This window comes from Lycorma delicatula, chromosome 1, assembly GCF_047948215.1.
Source record: "Lycorma delicatula isolate Av1 chromosome 1, ASM4794821v1, whole genome shotgun sequence".
Lineage (NCBI taxonomy): Eukaryota > Metazoa > Arthropoda > Insecta > Hemiptera > Fulgoridae > Lycorma > Lycorma delicatula.
In genome coordinates this window covers 34,800,688-34,815,728 of record NC_134455.1, presented here as the reverse complement: position 1 = coordinate 34,815,728, position 15,041 = coordinate 34,800,688, and the positions used below count along the sequence as shown (strand labels likewise).

Below are 15,041 nucleotides of genomic sequence, written 5' to 3'. Positions count from 1 at the left end.
GTAGTGTCAGTTGTAATTTTTACCAGAGAATGGTCACTTCCGTAAAGATCTTGTAAAACCTTGAAAGAGAATTTCAATGCAATTGAAGCACTAATAAAAGTTAAATTTATACAGAACTTCAATCTGTTTCTGACATTAAAATAAGTTCCTGAGTCATCATTTAAAATAATAGTCAGAATTTAAAAGGAACTTTTCTAATTCTCTTCCCTGGAGATATGCTCGATTCGACCCCTTACTTGGTAAGGGGTAAGTATCGACGATACTTACTTGGTAAGTATATGCTACAGATAATAATCTGTAGTGAGCACTTCTTTCTGATTGCGATCACTTTTATGTTTCAGTTGCTTCAGTGGTAGCTCTAGGCGATGCTAATATTGCTACTCCACCTGTAACTTATATTTGGCCGTTGGTCTTGTCGATAAAAACATATTATCACTGATGTAAATATTTTTGTTATATCTTCTTAAGTTGGAATTTTAATCTCGGTGGAAGTATATTTCTTGCAGACATATACAAATTGGGTCTACATCATGTACCAAGTGATGAAGGTCAAGAGTGTTAGACAATCATCCTTGAGCTCCATTAATCTATCCTTTCATTGATGTTCCATTGAAGAATTGACTTGATTATATTAGCCAGTTCATCTCAGTGTTTGCCCATTCCTTTTTTCTCTTCTTCATTCTCTGAACAGCTTTACATTCTAAAATTATGTCATACCCTCTGTAGCTCCCATCGTCGGAGTTGGAGACAAAGGAAACGGTGGACAACAACAGGCATGACTTGGTGCTCAGTTTAGGCGCTGATTCAGACAGGAATTGGAGACACCCACAAAAGAAGCACATCAGCCACTGTTTCAGCAAACGGGGAAATAGGGGTTCCCCTTGTGGCTTCATGAGACCACATCAGAGATGGTTTCAGAGCCTCTTTAGAGGGCTCTCTCTGAAGCTTTTACCCTCGTAACATGCTCATCCGACAGGTTATGTAGATGAACTTGAACCCAGATTTATTTTCCTTGTTACAAGATCTATTCAGAAAATAATTGAACATTTTTAATTATGTGCCAACGGAGATATTTCTCAGATTATTTAGTGTCGTTCAACTGGCTGCATTGTGTTCCACATAACCTCCTTTGCAATCATATATTCTTGGATTATTGGTGTTTCATTTAGTTTTTGTGTTATAAACAAATTTATGGAGAAGATGCTCTGACTTGTATGCAATGTTACGAATGGTTTTCACAATTTAAAACCGGTCATCAGTCAGTTGAATGTGACTCGTGACTAGGAAGGCCTTTGATTTTAACTGACAATACCCACATTCAGAAAATCAATGATCTGGTGCTTACAAATTGCCAATTTACTGTCAGAGAACTTGCAGAAGAGGTTAGCATTTCAAATGGTTCTTGCCATGACATTTTGACTGAAAAATTGAACATGCATCAAGTTGTAGCGAAGTTTGTTCCTCATTTAATGACCAATCAGCAGAAAGAACATCAAGTAGACGTTTGTCTGCAACTTCTTGAACAAGCCAATGACAGTGAAATATTTATTTATGCACAGGATCATAACAGGAGACAAAAACTGGGTTTACAGCTATGACATTGAGACAAAAGTTCAATCATCACAACAGATTGGCAAAGGATCTCCATGCCTCAAGAAAGCATGTCAGACTCAATCCAATCTCAAAGTAATGCTCTCTATTTCTTTTTTTCTTTTTTATTTTAATGGGTTATGCATTATGAATTCTTGCCATAAGGTCCATGCTATGAAGGCATTTTGCAATGCTTACATAAAAAAATCCACAAAAAAGGACCAGAATTGTTCCTCCAAAAAGAGACAAATCATGGTCCCTTCACTATGACAATGCGCCTTCACACTCAGCTTTGTCAATTCATAAGTTTTGTGCCAAAAATCGGATGACTGTCCTCCCTCAGCCTCCGTTCTCACCAGACCTGGCTGCTTGCAATTTTTTTCTTATTTCCGTAATTAAGATCAGTGATGAAAGGATGTCGTTTTGAGACTATTGGTGACATTAAAGCAAATTCATCACGAACCTTAAAGGCCATTTCAAATGACACTATCCATAACTGCTTTGCAAAGTGGAAACATGCCGGGAAAAGTGTGTGAATAGAGAAGGGGAGTACTTTGAAGGGGACAAGGACCAATAATCTGTAAATTAATAATAAAGATAAAAAATAAAGTTGAGTTATTTTCTGAACGGACATCATATTCTGCTCATATGCACTTTATGTTTGCTTGATACATTATCTGGTGGCTTTTTCTTGGACACTCTCTTAGCTTCCTTTTGAGAGAGAGATTTTGTTTTACCTATTATTCTAACTATCATTTTAGCTAACATTAGAACGAGTTTACTGAGAAGTTGATTTCCATTAACTTGCAGTAGAAACAGTAGCTGCTGTTTCAGCATATGTTGTTGTTGTTGCTCTACATTTTTGGCTGTTTACAATTTTTTTAGCTTCAAAATAGCTGACCTCTATGGTTTTAACTTCTTGAGCTGCTACTTCATATTTGTAAACAGGACAGTTTCTTGACTGGCACGAATGCTTTCCTTTGCAGTAGATACAGACAGAAGATTTCTTGCATCATTCCCCTTATGGGTCTCTTCATCATACATGCATATTTTTAATCTCTCATATCAAACCACAGTGTAGCCAAATTGTTTGCATCTGAAGCATTACACGGGTTGCAACAAGAATGCAATGCACACACATCCAGACAGCATATACCAGCATGCAGTTTCTCCAGCAAGGTTGGTTTATTAAAAGTGATTACATGAGAGGCAGAAGTTAGAACTTCATCATTCCTTCCCATGTTCAACCTTCAGCACTCTATTACTCCCTGAGGTGACAACTCCTCCAAAATTTTTTGCTCAGAATAGGTTGAATAGATCTTGACAAACCACAACATCCTTTGAGGTATTAAGAGTGCTGTGAGGATCTACACGTACAGCAAACTATTCTATTTTCTTTATTCAAAGAATCTGCAACTGGATATTGTTGGTCATCCGGATGTAAAGACTGTTGAAAATTTTTTGTATTTCCTGTACTGGCCCTCCAGTGCAATTAGTTATTTCACGAGCGATAAGAAATTAGTTATTACCGCTGCATAATTTCCACCTTCATTTATAATCACCAGATATTTAGTTTAGATCTGGATGAACAGTTCTTGATAGCAGTTCTCTGCAGATCCTTCAGACTACTATCAATTCTTCCTCCTCAAAAACTCTTCTGCCATTTCACTTCTGGTCACACAGCTGGTTCCAAACGAGGATGTTTACATAAACCCTCTGCCACGATAAATAGTTCAACTTGCATGAAATTTTGATCCCCTCCATTGCAAGCTAGCTGCCAGGGTATAACCCCCACTCCAGAGCTACTGACCCTGGAGATCTGTCCTGGTACTCTGGTGGAACGAGCAATGTCCTGGCAGAGAGAGGATGCACAGTCTCTACACTGACTCCAGTCCTCTACTCACCAAAATTTTAAGGGCTCCCATGCATTGACACACATGGGCACCTTACTACATGCTTACCATTGCAGGGAGCATGTGTACAACAGAAGGGTCTCTTTTACACCTACTATCACATTGACCCCGGCCATCACACCCCAGCTCTAAAGGTGGTTTAAGTCCATTTCCATTGTTCATGATCTGCAGGTAGCCAAAAATTCCAGTTCATATAGTGACCTGAAGATGGAAGTCAAAAGAATGATTATATTTTCAAGAAAAATACTTGGAATCCCATTGCCACCTGTATGTATTGAACTTACGTATAGCTGTTACCACCTTGAACGTGGAACATAGATGGTACATTCTGGTTGTGAGGATTATCTACCTCAGGGCATTATTATAATTATTATTATATTATTGCAGGGCATTATTATAATTATTATTATATTATTGCTGTCATTTATTCTGATCAATTTGTGACATATCTGGATGTTGTACAAAGCAAGTTGCATATCGCAGGAAACAATCTTCAGATCAGGCAGTGGTGGTGATGGTAATGAAATAAAACACAAAAAATTTAAGAAATCTATTTTTATTGAACAAAATAAATTTAATTTACAACAATGCTACTGGATTTAAATCTAAGCAAAGTGAATTAAATTACAAATTTTATATGATGTCTTGGGGAATCAATCTCAGAATTTTGTGGTCATCTTTAACAGCAGGCATGCGTAATCATTTCCGCTAATGAGATTAAGAAATAGTTACACAATTAATATAATCCATTTATAAGGAGAAAAATAAATTATAAGTAACGATTATTAATAGATTTATAAGGAGAAAAAGAATATTATTTCTTATATTAATGTTCCAAATAAGCTTCTGAAGTATTGCTGTGTAATTTTGAGTTGCCTATATATTTACTTGTAAGTGCTGTGTTTATGAGTATATGTAGTTTTTTCCTTACACCAGTTATTTCTTTCTTTATCTTTAATATGTATTACCAAATAATGAAATCGTATACATTGTTCTATTTTTTATTGTTGCTGAGCACATATTCTAATCTACTTACCTTCTTAAAAAATCAGTTATTTTTTGTTTAAACTTCACTGTATATTTGTTTGTTTTTTTTTAAATCCATAGAAAAATTACCTTTTTCTGCATCAATTACTAGTTTTTATATTTTATGTCTAATAATATTTAAACAGTAGGTATTTAGTTAATATGAAAACCATACTATTGCCTGATTCTACTTCGGTAATTATGTGACTTACTCCACCTTTCTATCTACTGTCCATTATCCTTGTTCCACAGTCAAATAAGCCCTCATTTGCTGTATACATGTGAGCTATCCATTGAATTTCCTTTTAAAAACTGTTTTAAGATTGTTATTTGTTACATTTATTGTTTGATCAGAGCATACGTGTTTCTATAGTCATTTATATATTTTACTTTTCAAATGTTCACCATTGAGAGAAAGAGAAAGTGAGAGGGGGGAGCAACAGAGAGTGAGTGTGTCTGTGTTTGCAGTTTTATAATAATAAGTTTATATGCTTCACATGTTAATTTGTTTTACCCAGTGCACTGTTTTCCATACATTTTTTCGAATTTATTTATTTGTGTGTTGATGCTAATATATATATCATTTGCATGTATCACAAATTTAGTGTAATTATGGAAATTAAATTTCTAGTTCTTTTTGTATTTATGGTTCACTTTACCTACCCTTCGCAGCTACAAATTCTAGTAAGAGAATGCGCAGTCTCTATGCTGACTGCGCATTCAGCATAGAGGTGAATGGGTGAGTCAGAGTGGTTGAGCTCTTTTGTTCGGCGCTTTTGTCAGGATCGTGCCGGTCAGAATCTGACCGGTGCGATCCTGACCGGTGGGATTTTAACCTTGTAGTTAAAGATTGCGATTAATTTTCAGAGTGTTTTTAGCTCGTTTTTTAGTCTAATTGCATTGATGTTATCTTTGTTGCAAATGACTAAATTATTGGAATATTTTACCACCAAACCCACCTATCATTGTGTAATTAGCATTCCAATTCTAAAAATCATATCATTTCACTTGGCAGTTTAGAAGTGTATGGTATCATGGCCAGCATCCTACCTGGTTATTTCTGCCTGTTGTTTTCTATATGCCGCTTCTTGATACCCTGAATTATGAGCAGAATTTTGTTGTTTTCCGTGATTTAAAAAAGTCTTCTATTGATAAATTTCTCAATAAAATGCCAAAAAAAAGCCTTGTTAACTAGGAGGAGGCACGGGTAGAAATGTTCTATAACCTACTTATGTTTATTCAAACATTACATTCCTGTCTATGCTCTTTATGTTTCTCATACACCTTCCCCTCTGTTAACTCCTGATATTAAACTGATATTTAGCAGATATTCCAGATTATTGCTGCTTGCTTCCTAATCCCAACAGAGAATCCTTTTTTCATTACATTTTTCCATCTGATATTAAAAGTATAACATTTTATTTCCACCCGGTATTATAACAAGAAATGGAATAATTAGGTTTGTAGAAGTCCATAGAACAGCATTGTTTAAATGTAAGCTGTGTTGTGTTGAGCCAGAGTTCATATAGAAATTATCATATGATATCGATACCCTGTGATAATGGACAGATTTTATAAAAAAGTTAAAATCAGTTTTTAGTCAAATAATATTTTACTCTGCTGAAGAATTCTTTCCCTTTCTAATAGTGAATAGTTTAAGTAGTTTTAAGTTAGGAATAGATTTAATTAAACTTTAGAGTCGCCTTTACTCAATCTGAGTCGCTGAAGTATGGTATTTAAGAAAAAGAGAAAAAAATTCCTGATAATGCTGTAACTCTCTATAATGATATCGTTCTCCAAAGCTGTACATAAAATCTCTGTAAATTTGATCCTTATAATATCTGACCCACTTTTACTGTGCATCAATGTTTTCAATTCATCTTTACGATCAGAGAAGTTTCTTGAGTAAGGAAAGTATTTTTTTTTCCTTATGGAAAGAGTCTTAATCCACCTATTAAGAAAGTCTGTGTACTTCCTTGGCCTTGAACTCGGAGTCTCAGCTTATAACTTTATTAAGTATACTGGCTAAGAAATTGGAGTGCATAGTTTACAATCAGGTGCAGCACTGTCTACTGTGTCAACCTTGATTTATTTTAATATGTGATCTTGATCTTCTTCAAAAAGTGACAGAATGTCTGTTTGACAATGCACCACAGAAAAGTTATAGTTCTCTTTCTTCTAGATTCTAGTAAAGCATTTAACTTTGGTGTCTGCGAGTTATTACCAGCTAAATTATCACAATTGTGGTTACCAGTCCCAGGGATAAAGTGATTGAATCTTATTTTTTAAACACATGTTATACGATATAACACTCATTGTTTAGATTATTATATTGTATACATCTGGCTTACCATCAGTCAGAAATCGGCATTGTCATCAGTTTTACGACTGGTCCAGTCATGGACAGTAATATTGCAAAGGGTAGGTGAGGATCAGATAAAGTATGAGCTTTGAACTAACTTAGATTAATGTAATTTTATTACTTGTATCAGATACTCATATCATGAAGTCAGATACAAGATTACTTTGCATATATTTTTAATCTTGTAATTTACAAAAATTAAAAGTAAATTCATTGAATTTATCATTAATATTTAATCTAAAAGATTAAGTGTGACTCCACTCTAAAATGAATTCTTTTAGTTTTCTTCAAAAAAGATGAATAAGACACTCCCAATGAATTAAAATAAGGAAAGAGTGATAGTTTAATGTACATACCATACTGGGGATAGGAAGAATATGTGACTGAATATTCAAGTACATTTGTTGTAGGTTCTAAGTAAATCTGACATGTGTCATCAACATCTTTAGCATATTGTTTTTAAGTTATTATTTGTTTATAGGTACAGCCGCTCTTACTTCCAGACAGCTAAAAGAAAACGATTTTGTTAAAGTTGTCAATTTCTTAGACGAAGCTGTTAATATGGCATCTGATGTACAGAAAGAAACAGGTAACAATTACATTTTTTCTTTCTAAATATGAGTTTAAAAAATCAACATTCACTGTTTATACTTTTCGTTTTTCCATTTTTATTTTGTTTTTACATCATAGCTCTAGAGCAGTGATGGGCAAAGTACGGCCAGCAGGCCACGTGTGGCCCCCAGACTGGTCTAATTTGGCACATGACATGGTTCTAAATGGCTACCTACACACATTCTTTATCACGTTCAGTTCTCTCAACCAAACACGTAGATGCATTTCAGACTTCTATCACATTGTATTCTTTCTGCGTCTGTATTCTGCACACAGGGTAGCAGACAGCAGTAGGTCACAGAAAGGCGCCAGAGCATTCATAACTGTAGTGCTCAACAGAATGACTTATGTTATCCCCACCACTCCAGCCGCCACCTAACACCCTAATACTCTCAGTCAGTTGAGTCAGTAGCTAATTGTGCAGTAGTTCTCAATTTGATTGAGATCAAATTGAGAATATTTTTGTCAGTTATTATTGTTTGCTGTTTTGTACTGAGTATTTGTGAGACGTTTCTGATTTGCCAAGATGACAACTAAAAAATGTTAAGTTAATTCAGTGTGCCGTGTTTTCAAAGAGGAGTGGACTTGGAAATACTTTTTCACAGCTTTTAAGGATAATAAACCATTGTGTCTTATTTGTAATGGAACTATGACCATCTACAAAGAATTTTTAACATTTCCCGGCACTTTAAATCTAAGCATAAAAATGCCAGTTATGAAGCTATGACCGTAAATAGAAGGAAACAAAAAGCAGAGGGTCTATGTGAAAAGGTCTCGCAAATATTTTTAAAAAACAAAATAGTTCTCAAAAAGCAGCTGCACATGCTATTTATGTTGTAGCATGCAATATTGCTAAAAGTAACAAAGCTCTTTTTGATGGGGAGTTTGTGAAACATTGCATGCTCTAAGTTTGTGATATTTTGTGTCTTGACAAAACAAATGATTTTGAGACTGTCAGTTTGTCTCAAAAAACAGTTACTTTTAGAATTGAAACAATAGATCAACACCTATTGTCACAGCTAAAATCAAGAATTAGTTTAAATTCTGTTCTGTTACTGTGGACTAGAGTACTGACATAAATGATATTGCCCAGTTACTATTATTTATAAGTGGTATTGATGATAATTTTTGTATTATTGAAGAACTAGCATGCGTGTGATCATTAAAAGGTATGTCAACAGGATCAGATATTTTTCATGAATTTCAAGAAGGCCATTGAATTTGAAAGTACCCATAACCAGAATATGCAATATTACGACTGATGGAGCACCTAATATGACAGCGAAGAAATCTGGTTTGTTGGCATGTTTAACCAAACATATTTTGAGAACAAAGTTGTATTTCTTCATTGTGTCATGCATCACAAGACTCTGTGTAAATCTGCCCTAGATATGAAACACATGCTTGATGTCATTATGAAGCTTTGTAATATTATTCGATCTCAAGCGCTTACTCGCAGACAATTTCAAGAGTTTCTTGACTCAGTGCAGTCTGAATACACTGATATACTTTATTACATTAAAGTAAGGTGGCTTAGTGCAGAACGTATCTTCAAGCGAGTTTGGGAGTTGAAAGAGGAAATAATTTCATTCATGCATGAAAAACAGATGTTTAAAGGCTGTGAAATGCAGGAAGATACTGCATGACTTTCAGTATTTGCATTTCCTACAGATCTTCTATGTCATCATGAATAAGTTGAATGTTAAGCTGCAAGGAAGAAATCGATTTATCCACAATATCTGGGGTCATCTCAGAAAGTTTAAAATGCAACTAGTTCTCTTTTTCAAACAGCTAGTTAAGAAAGATCTGTCCCACTTCTCGATGCTAAAAACAATAGTCCCAGCGATGGAAGACAAACTAGTGAGCTACGAGGAAAGCATGAGGAAGGCTCCATGATGAATTTGAATGCAGGTTTCAAGACTTCAAAACTATTGAATAATTTTAGTATGCCATTTAATTTGGACTGCAACACAGTGAAATCGGAATTTCAGCTTGAAATAGTCGAGTTGCAATGTAACACTGAGTTGAGACAGTTGTTTCTCAGCGTCCTGAAATTAAGAGTTCTACAAGTCCCTATCGAGATCAAGTTTCCCAAATTTGAGATCTCATGTCCAGAAGATAACCACCATGCTAGAATCATTCTATGTTTGCAAACAAGTGTTTTCTACCGTGAAACTTAAAAAAAATAGCGTTAGAAATAGATTGACAGATGACCAATTTAGCTTCACAAGAAGAGTCAGCGCATCCCGGTTACAATCAGATTTTGAGAAACTTTTAAAAGTACAGTCACGATTCCATCATCACGCACTCCTTCATACTCATTCAATCATAAATTGAGTTTTGTAACAATATATTGTAAGATAAATATAAAATATAACTGTACATGTGTTATTTTTTAATAAATTTTGTTGGCCCATCTAGCTCGTTTTCATTTTTCTTTGGCCCTCTCCCAAAAAAATTCCCTGTTGCTGCTCTAGAGCTATGCTGCAAGAAGGAAAGTACGGTAATCAGTCAAAAAACAGGTATGGGTTGTTTTTGCATTTCTTGATGTTTCATGACCCAGGTACCCAAAAAAATAAAATAAAAATGGGAGGGGGTTATTTTCATATACATATACAAGTGTGTTGGTGTGTTTTTAGCTTAATGCTTTCGACTGGATAAATTGATTTTGGTGAAGTTTTATACACTCATGTGAATGGGACAATTTTTAGTAAAGTTTTGTGGTCAATATCTGTAGGGAGTAGTGTAGATAGTTTTTGGGATCGATTTTCTCAAACTTTTGCAAGCATACCCCGCTTTAATTAAGTTCAGTACATTTTTGCATGCTTATCCCCCATTTTAAAAAAAAATTGTAGTCCCAAAATCCCCCTTCCCCTAAAAATTTTAAAAAACACTCTTTTTATATATTGCATATTTTTAACCAAAATTTTTTTTATGTCTTCCTAAGCATAATAATAGTGGAAGTGACCCCAAAAAAATACTTTTTGAAAAATATTAGAGGTGCAGGAGACTATCAAAGTTTTGATTTTTTTAATTTAGAGAAACCTTTTTGTGGTTAATTTAAGATTTTAATAATAATATTGCAATAACGTTTCATTGTAATTCATCCACCACCCTCAAAAAAAATTTTTAGGTAACTATTTGTTGTACATTTTTCAGTGGAATTTTTTTTTAGTTTCTTCCATTTAATGTAGTAAATGTAGAAAAATCAAAAACCTTTGGAAGTGAGGGAGCATAGAAAAATAAAAGTAATTTTGTTTTAATTTTTTAAACTTTTTTTGGTTTATTTAATCGTATAATGATAATTTTACAATAAAACTTCATCTTAAATTACCCCCATCCCAAAAAAATAAATGTCAGGAAACTTTTTCAATTATCATTAATTTTCCTCTATATAAGAACTTATAACCAATCCCGGGAAAATATTACAACTTTGTCAGCTTTTTTTTTTTAATTACAGAATTATTGAATAATTACTATTCCGGTTTTGAACTTGATCTGTTAGCACAGTTCAAAGTTAGCACCTTAAAAGTAGTGAACATAAAATATTAAACATAAATTTTAAATGACACCTGTTGCTGTGGTTATTACATGATGCTAGCTATTAAAAAATTGTGGGACAGCTTTGCTCGACATTCTTCAACTTCTTTTATTTATAAGGACTAATTAAATGTTACAAAAAAAAAAAATTATGTATAATGCTCTGATTGTCCACATCATAATGAAAACTGTGTATTCATGTTATGTTATGTAAAGATTTGTTTTACTTCATTTTGTTATATTGAACTTTGCAATTTCTTTTATAAAAAGAAACTGTTATATGTACATATATTTTTACACTCTTACTTTTTATTGTTATTCTAAAATCAGTGCTATTTTATAATTACTGTTTATTTATTATTGTTAATTAAGTTTATTTGTTTTTATTTTTTATTTTTACTTTTTTTAATATTTTCTTTGTATTTATTTTTCCATTATATTATCTATTTCCATTACATTTTCTGCCGATTATGATTATTTAACAATCAAAATGGCCATCTAGGTTTAAATTTAAGTACATTTTTTTTTAAATCGATTGCGGGACATAATCTTGTTTTCCAATATATTTCAATAAGTATTTAATATACTTATTAAATACTTCAAAATTTTAAATACTTCATGTTTATTTTTTAATTCGATTGAAAATTATTTTTAATGAAAACCCAGTTATTTGTTAGTTAAATGGTTTTTTAATGAAATATAACAAGCGTGTAGCCAAGAGAGAATGGAAACACAAATTAGTAATTAAACTAATTTATTTGTACTCTGTTCTACTTAAGCCGTTTCAAATATTTTGTAGTTTGTACTTTGAAGTATCATTACGATTCCAAATCTGACAGGAAAAATTTAGTTCATAATTGTAAATGTAAATCAACAGTTTGATCGTTTTAACATTATGAAAAAGTAATATTATTACTAAAAGATTTTATTTTATTAACATTTAGCTTTTATTTATCGTTTAATTATTAATAACTGACAAACTGTTTTCAGCACTCTTATTAACATTATTGCAAGTTTTATTTGAAAATGTAATATTATATCATTTAATTATCAAATCATTCGACAAAAAATTCTCTTTTAATTTTCTCTGTGATGCTTAACCTATATGCAAAAAAGAAACCTGATCCCACCTCCCTGCAAGTAAATCTTATGCAAAATTTATGAATTTTCTCTTTAGGTAGTGGGGAAAGAAAAGTAGACTGTTTTCACATTTTAAATTCTTTATAAATATTTTCGGTAGGAAAAATTAGTTTTTCAGCGGTTTTTGTTAATAGTCATAAACAACATACCGGTACTGAAAAAATTACATAATTTAAATATAATAATTATTAAATAATTTAAATAGCTTTAATAATCTATTAAGTAATTAAATAATCTAATATGTAATAAAACTAGTTAAATAAATTGAAAAGCTCTTTAAATTAGTTTCAGATTGATGGTTGTATTTCTAGATTTATTATTTTAGATGAATTTTCATATGTGTATAGTGTTTTATCGCACGTTATTATAATTTTTAATTGTAATTAAATATTTAAATCATTAATCGTATTTTATTTTACTTTTTATTGTACTGTAATTGAATTGTAAGTGCAGTTGAACACTACCGTGATTAAGTGTGATATTTGTCACATTTCTGATGTTGTATTCAAATCATATTGTAATATCTTTTATTGTATTCTTTCATCATCGTGTTATTTATTAAGTGTTAGATGTTGTACTTAGGTTTACCAGAATTTAAAAAATGTTTTTGGATTACTCGCTCCAGCTTTGAGTAAATAAGGTCGGATTTTTATTTTGCGACTATTTTATTTCATTAATTGTTCTGCTCCACAAAAAAAGATTTCAGGTCAAGAAGCCGTGAAACCTGGTTTTTGATCTTAACTGAACTATTTTGTTTATGCTTTTCACTTGGTGGTGTAAATCATTCTGTTCTGTCTTTCTGGTTAGGTTCACCCCTTTAGTGAAAAAGCAGGTTTTGGAGGCTAGGTCTATAAAAAAAGCAGAGCAACCAGATTAGAAAACGATACAAGAACATCAGGAAATCAGAAAATATATGAAAAGTAGGTCTCTATAGATTTTTATTTAAGGCCACAATAAAACTATGCAGGAGGGATTTTACTGCCAGCATATCCCAAGTTTGGGAATTTCCCTTACAGTTTTAGGCGGTATGGAATGATAAAAGGTTTTCATTGTTTTATCATTCTGAAACCTCCTAGTATGTTAGACATTTTGTACATCATATTCACTTACCAGTGTTTCTTAGTTTTTTTTTTTTTGTAATTGATTTCTAGGTGCTGTTAGAATTTAAATTAACTGTTGTTTCCAAACATGCATAACATAAAATAACCTTAAAACTATAGGGTACCAAGGCCTGTTCTGTTGATGATAAAAAATTACTGGGGGTCTACACTCTATGTATTTTTCCAACCCTAGTTGTGTAGTTACATTTCTCTATAAAATCTGTAAAGTAGTCGATTATTTTATTTAATGTTCTTCGGTCAAATAACCGGAGATAGGTGCAGCCAGTAACACTTACAGTCACTCGTTACACGTTGGCAGTGGCTGTGTTGGTTGAGCCACGGCGCCGTGTATCTTCTCACCCCTTAAAAAATCGGAATTAAAAAAAACCCTAAAATGGTTTTTAAATATTTATGTGAAAAGTATTTGCAAGCCCAAATCTACTGAATATCTAGTTTACTATAGTCGGGATTGGGAAAATTTACCATCGTTGTTCAAAATTTTTTTTATCTTTCTTCATCCCCTTTCAAGGTCGAATTTCAAAAATCTAGAAATTAGTTTATCGAAATGAGGATTAGACTCACCAAAAATCAGGTTGATTTCTTCATTTGTTACCAAGAAATTAAAAAATAACAGGGTTTAAAAAAATCAAAAATCAATTTTAACACTTTTAATCTCTGAATTTCAAAAAAATGTACAAATCAATTTTTAGATATTCATATTAAGATTACACACACCAAAAATTAAGTTGATACCTAGGACTGTTACAGAGATACAGAGAAATAAAAAAAAAATAATAATATCGTTATTACTCCATTTTAACCCGTTAAACTCGGAATTTCAAAGTGGATTTTCTTAGTATGCACTTACACCGTAAGGAGAAAGTGCATACTAAGAATTTTTTTTATAATTGCTTAGCAATTAAATTTTCAGCGATTTATCTTCAGTAGTTTTTGCTGATCACTCTCGATATGCTATTTTATATATATATATTTATTTATTTATTTATTTATAGCATCTCCCGTCTCGGCTTCACCCGAGATTATGAGGTAGCCAACCCATTTTCTAAAAGCATAAAATTGATAGAATTTAGGGTATATGATATTTTTTGCGGCTTTTTGATTTTGAGTGCAGATTGTTGTTGCTAGATCATATCATATTACTTACATTTATAAAAAGTCAGGTTAATAAATTGAAACATTATATTGTGGCGTCAGTATATTTTGTACTCTAAAAAGCTGAGTTTTTAATGAAATCCATTTTTATGATAATTGTAATTATAAGTTGAAGTTTTGACTGAAGTATGCAACTCCATTTCACTACATGTCACAAGCTAGTATTTACAATTATTCTTATCTATGTACGGTCGCATTTCATTTCCATGAGTTGTCATTACACAATTCTCAAATGTTAAAATTTACTAATTCAGGGTTATTTGAACGAGACAAAAAAAAATCAAGTTTCTATTTTTGGTATGAATTGTGCTTATGAGTGAATTTTTTCTGGTCATTTTATTCTGTTAAATGTTTTTTTTTTTTAATATTTCACTATCAAAAATTGATTAGTGTGATGACCTGAACAATGATAAGTACAGTTAGTAGACAACTAACATTAGGGATACAGGAACGAAGATGTCTACTAAGTTTGTGATAAAAGTAGATAAGGTAGTAAGAATTGTCCAGTCAGTAGGTCTATAATTTAGTTGATCGAATACAAAAAGAGGAATAAACTAAAAACTGATGTGTATATAATTTAATTTG

The 15,041-nt window shown here is 32.3% G+C and overlaps 1 long non-coding RNA gene across 2 annotated transcripts in view; it reads left to right on the top strand.

Annotated features, from left to right (window-relative positions):
* The window catches only part of LOC142318084 (uncharacterized), a 61,977-nt gene that overhangs the window by 42,975 nt on the left and 3,961 nt on the right, over positions 1 to 15,041 (top strand). For both annotated transcript variants that reach the window (XR_012754820.1, XR_012754819.1), the window contains exon 3: positions 7,373 to 7,480. This is a non-coding gene — a long non-coding RNA (uncharacterized LOC142318084). The remainder of the gene's footprint in view (positions 1 to 7,372; positions 7,481 to 15,041) is intronic.